This window comes from Oreochromis niloticus, linkage group LG13, assembly GCF_001858045.2.
Source record: "Oreochromis niloticus isolate F11D_XX linkage group LG13, O_niloticus_UMD_NMBU, whole genome shotgun sequence".
Lineage (NCBI taxonomy): Eukaryota > Metazoa > Chordata > Actinopteri > Cichliformes > Cichlidae > Oreochromis > Oreochromis niloticus.
The window spans coordinates 2,343,437-2,349,829 of record NC_031978.2 but is presented as its reverse complement, the minus strand read 5'-3'; positions in this window follow the sequence as shown (position 1 = coordinate 2,349,829).

Sequence of the window (6,393 nt, the reverse complement as noted above, 5' to 3'; positions counted from 1 at the left end):
GGACAGGGGGAACCACAGGGGGGCCACAGGGGTATGGGTGCAGGAGGGACGGGCTCGGGGCCCCATGGTTCAGGGGGACCCTCCAGATCCCAGCCAGGATGACCCCATCCTGGCGGAGGGAGAGGCCGGTCGGGTCCCCAGTCATCACGGAGTCCCCTCCAGTCAGCCTCTGGGTGTAGGGTTCTCCAATAATCGGCACGACGGTCCCAGTCCCAGTCCTCCGGTCCCCAGCCAGGGGGAGGAGGTCCCCGTGGATCCCAGTCAGGGGTGGGGGTCCTCGGCCGTGCCAGTCTGGGAGTGGCGGTCCTCTTGGATCCCAGTCCGGGGGTGGCGGTCCCCTTGGATCCCAGTCCGGGGGCGGCGGTCCTCTGGGGCCCCATGCACCATGAGGCGGCCCTCTCGGCCCCCAACCTCCAGGCGGTGGAGGTCCTCTCGGACCCCATCCTCCGGGCGGCGGAGGGCCTATCGGGCCCCATCCACCAGGCGGTGGAGGGCCCCAGCCCCCAGGAGGTGGAGGCCCCCAGCCAGGTGGACCCATGTCAGGCGGGGGTCCGTGTTCACTGAAGGGTGCAGCGGGAGGTGGGCAAGGGTCTGCGGCAGCGCCGGAGCCCCGAGACGGTGAGGAGGCTAAGCTAAGTTAAGTTAGCAGCGGGGTTAGCCGGCTAATCAACCAAACACCGCCAAGCTCATCGGAGGGTCTCGCTGTTAGCGCTCCTTTTCAGGATAAAAGCGGATCATCTGACGCGGCCGTCCGCAGAACGTTCTTCAGATATTTTCAGCGGAAAGTGAAACAATCACAGCCGAACTCCGGGCTTCCTCCGCTGCTGCGCTCCAACTGACCGCGGGACTTTTTACCGCCCTCTACTGCCAGGAGGACGAAACTTCAACTACTGCTTCTGCTGCTGTCAGAGAAAGTTCCCCGTTTTTCCTTTATGTATGTATTTATTTATAATTGATTATCCATGAAGCCAGATAATCAATCAATCAATCAAATTTTATTTATATAGCACATTTTAAAGACCGAAGTACACCAAAGTGCTTTCCAATAAAATCATGATACAGATAAAAATCACAATATAAAATATAAACTACAGATATAAATAAAATAAATAGAATATAAAATAATTACATAATCTAAATGCAAAGCCAGATGTAAATTACCCTAATTAGCCTTGAATGCCAGGTTAAACAAATACATTTTTAGACGTGATTTAAAAGACTGAATGGAATCTGATGCGCGAATATGAAGAGGAAGAGTATTCCATAACCTGGGTGCGGCAACGGCAAAGGCACGGTCTCCTCTGGTCTTCAGCCGAGACCTAGGTTGCACTAAGAGCAGTTGGCCCGATGATCTTAGTGCTCTCTTAGGGCTATACAGACAGAGGAGATCAGCTAGGTAGTCAGGTGCCATATTGTTTAGGATTTTATAGGTAAACAATAAAATTTTAAAATCAATTCGATATTTAATAGGAAGCCAATGTAAGTTGGCCAGAACAGGGGTGATAGAATCATACTTTCTAGTGCCGGTCAAGAGACGTGCTGCGGCATTTTGGACCAGCTGCAATCGCTGAAGAAGAGAAGATTGTAGGCCCAAGTAAAGAGAATTACAATAATCCAGTCTTGAAGTGATGAAAGCATGAATGAGTTTCTCCAGATCTTTGCGTGGTATATATGGTTTAGCCTTAGAAATTAGGCGTAGTTGGTGAAAGCTGGTTTTTACCACAGAGACCTGTTTATCTAGTTTGAAGGAACTATCCATGAAAACTCCAAGATTCCTAGCAGCTTCAGTAAGGTGATTAGCAACAGGCCCAAGTGTGCCAGTCAGTTGTCCCAGAGGCATATTTCTATCAAAAACGATAATTTCTGTCTTCTTTTCATTTAAAGTAAGAAAATTACATGATAACCAGTCTTTAACATCCCTCAGACAATCAAACAGAGGATGTAGTGAAGATGAAACATCCCCAGTCAGGTGGAGGTAGATTTGAATATCATCAGCATAGCAGTGAAAAGAGACATTATGTTTTTCAAAGATGGAGCCCAAGGGCAGCATGTACAGAGAAAACAACACAGCACCCAATACCGAGCCCTGGGGCACACCACAGCAAAAAGGGGCAGAAGAAGAGGAATATTTTCCCATCATGACAGAGAACGACCTCTCAGAGAAATATGATTTAAACCATGATAGAACATTTCCTTTAAGGCCTACTACTTGTTCCAACCTTGCCAAAAGGATATCATGGTCAACCGTGTCAAAGGCTGAAGTCAAATCCAATAGAACTAAGACCGCAGAGCGCCCAGAGTCAGCGATTAGAAGAAGGTCATTGAAAACTCTTAGTAGGGCAGTTTCGGTGCTGTGACGTGGTCTAAATCCAGACTGGAATTTATCACTTATACCATTTCTCTCTAAGTGGGTCTGTAGTTTCTGAAGCACTATTTTCTCTAAAATTTTTGACATGAAAGGGAGTTTAGAAATCGGCCTGTAATTTGCTAGAGTGTTTTTTTTTATTATACCTTTATTTAACCAGGAAAAGTCCCATTGAGATTAAGAACCTCTTTTTCAAGGGAGTCCTGGCCAAGAGGCGACAACACGTTGAAATTACAAAGTTACATACATATTATAAAATAACAATTACATTTTAAAAAACGATTTTCTCTGGCTCTCTCAATCTAGACTTAAAAGCATTTAATGAAATAAGATCTGCTATCTTCCAATCTTTTTGCATCGTGTTCCATGTGAAAGGGGCAGCATAAGTAAAAGCCCTCTTTCCCAGTTCAGTTCTGGCAAATGGAACATTGAGCAACAAAAGATCGCTTGAACGCAGGCTGTAAGAAACAGTACTTTTCCGTGTGAGCAGATCGCAAATGTAGGTGGGCATTTGTCCAAGCAGGGCCTTATAAATAAAAATGCACCAGTGAGCAAACCTCCTGGAGGACAACGAAGGCCATCCCACTCGAGCGTACAGATCACAACAATGGGTCAAAGCCCTACAGTTTGTAATAAACCGTAGAAGTGTTACGATCAAGGCTGCTTTTCTTGATAACAGGTTGCACGACTGCATGTTTAAAGACAGTCGGAACACAGCCAGATAACAGTGATGAGTTCATTAAAAATAAGATACAGGACCCGATTGTATTCAATGCATCCTTAATGATATGAGAAGGAATAATGTCATGCAGAGAATTTGAGCTTCTCTGGTTATTAATTATTTCCTTTAAAGTCGAGAATGACACAGGTTCAAACTGTTGAAAGACCGTTGAACATTCGGAAACTGGGGCTTGATTTACTACCAGAGAATGTGGGGCCCTTAACACTGAGATTTTATCTATAAAATAATTTAGAAATTTCTCGCAGAGGGCCGGGGAGGCACCCATCGAAACATCAGAGCAGGGGTTAACCACTGAGTTAAAGATTTTAAACAGAACTCGAGGGTTGTGACTATTAGTTGCAATAATGTTCGACAAAAAAGAAGTTTTTGCCATTTTGGCAGCCTTCTGAAATTTAGACTGGCTCATATGCAGGATGTCAAGGGACACCTGTGTGATAACACACACCAAAGTATACTCTCCAAAGTATTCTTATTTATCAGATTCCAGAGTACCTTCTGTGATGATTTCTTTATGCAGACTTTGTGCTCCAAGCTGTTTTACCCTGCGAGGTTTCAGTCATGGCCTCATAAGATAAAAAAATCAAACCGATCTCGAACTTTCTTTCATCTGAAACATTTTTGAATAAATCAGAAAATTCAAACTGAAATTTAAAAAAAATTAGCGTTTCTTATAAATCTAATGGTACTAAGGTGGCTACATGTACTGGTTTATTTTCACTGATGCAGCAGATCTATGTTGAAAAGCAGGCTCAGTCCCTGCAGCTTTCAGTGATCTCAACTTTCAATAAGCATGAAAACCAAAGTCGTTAAACTGGGCCAGAAAATGACTGTAGAAGGATTTTTAAACACTTTCAAAGTTGTTAAACATGTTGACTGGCTGAGGATGTTATTTAAGGACCAGAGAAAGTCTTACAGATGTTCAATAGTTTGATTGGCCAATCACAGACAAACTGAGACCTGCGGCTGCTCCTTGGACACACTCTCAATTTAATAGATACAGAAAATTAAGAAATGATGTTAGTAGGAAAAACTAAACAGGATGCAGGTGGACCCCTGCCTGGTCGCTTGGATCTCAAACTACCTCACTGACAGACCACAGTACGTCAGGCTGAAGGACATCACGTCTGACACTGTGGTCAGAAGCACAGAAGCACCACAGGGAACTGTGCTGTCACCTCTGACTTCTCTTCACCCTGTACACCTCTGACTTCTGCTATAACTCTGAATTATGCCATATTCAGAAGTTTGCGGACGACACGGCCATCATGGGGTGTATCCGGGATGACCAGGAAGAGGAGTACAGGAGTCTGGTGAGGAACTTTGTCACATGGAGTCACACAAACCACCTGCAACTCAACACCTCAAAGACCAAGGAACTGGTTGTGGACTTCGGGAGGTCCAGACCAGGTCCACTGCCAATTCAGATTGAGGGAGAGGAGGTGGAGGTGGTCAACACATACAAGTACCTCGGGCTGTGGATGGACAACAAACTGGACTGGTCATGCAACACCCAGCACCTGTATAAAAAGTCGGAAAAAGTAAAAGTCGGCCACTTCCTCAGGAGGCTGAGGTCCTTCAACATCTGCAGGAAGCTCCTGAGGATGTTTTACATCCTCTATGCTGTGGTGTGCTGGGGGAGCAGCACAACAAAGAAGGACTCATCCAGGCTAGAGAAGCTGATCAGGAAGGCTGGCTCTGTGGTCGGTATGAAGTTGGACACTCTGGTGTCAGTGGCAGAGAAAAGGACACTAAAGAAACTGCTGGACATTATGGACAATGCTGGGCATCCTCTGCACACGGCCATAAACAACCAGAGGAGTCTGTTCAGTGACAGGTTGCTTCTCCCAAAGTCAAGGACCAACAGACTTAAAAACTCCTTTGTCCCACACGCCATCAGACTGTTTAACTCCTCTCTGGAGGGGAGAGGGAGGGGAAACAGGAGGACAAAGGCGGGGGGACAACTAAGCTGTAGTGCCTTTTCACTGTGCAATACTTTTTGTTAATATCCAACGGTGCAATAGACTCACAATACGTGAAATGTGCAATTCCCTTGTATTCTTATTCCTATTTATTCCGTTTATCCCTTTTGTATACTCTGTATTTATATATGTGTATATATGGTATATTTCTGCTCACATTCTGTAACTTCTGTCGGTGCTGTGCTATTGGAAACCGAATTTCCCGGAGGAACCCACCCGAGGGATTAATAAAGTTTTATCTAATCTAATCTAATCTGATCTAATCTGATCTAATCTAGTAAATTAAATCTGAAACATTTTTGAAAGAGTGATTAAATAATGTATATTTAAAGTGCCTTTCAAAGGCATTAATAAAACACAGTCAAATGACCACATCTGAATCAAGTAAAACAACAAACATGAACTCAGAAACATTACTGAAATGTTTGCGTGGGTTCTCTGTCTACTCCAACTTCCTCCCACAGTTCAAAGACATGCAGTTAGTGGGCTTAGGTGAACTGTTAATTATGGTGTTCCACAGGGTTCGGTGCTAGGACCAATTCTGTTTACATTATACATGCTTCCCTTAGGCAGCATCATTAGAAGACATAGCATAAATTTTCACTGCTATGCAGATGACACGCAGCTCTATCTATCCATGAAGCCAGGTAACACACACCAATTAGTTAAACTGCAGGAATGTCTTAAAGACATAAAGACCTGGATGGCCGCTAACTTTCTGCTTCTTAATTCAGATCAAACTGAGGTTATTGTACTCGGCCCTGAAAATCTTAGAAATATGGTATCTAAGCAGATTCTTACTCTGGATGGCATTACCTTGGCCTCCAGTAACACTGTGAGGAACCTTGGAGTCATTTTTGACCAGGACATGTCCTTCAACGCACATATTAAACAAATATGTAAGACTGCTTTCTTCCATTTGCGCAACATCTCTAAAATTAGAAATATCCTGTCTCAGAGTGACGCTGAAAAACTAGTTCATGCATTTATTACTTCAGTAACGTTCCATGAAACAGACTTATTAAGTTTTCATCAGTTCTCATATATTAGGGTGCAAATACAGCAGAATGCTGGTGGGTACAAAACAAGACTGGCACAAAAAAAAAATAAAAAAAAAAAAATTACAGAATAATAGTGGGAGTGCCAAGCATCCTAACCCTCCTCTCTCACCTTGTACCGCGCCCTAAGACACTGGGATGTGGCTCTTGTGGTTAGTGGACGACCTGAGGAAGTCGCAACCTCACAGGTGAAACCTGTATTATGAGATTTTACTCTTGCATTCTCTCTGCGTGATCTGGGAGGATCCT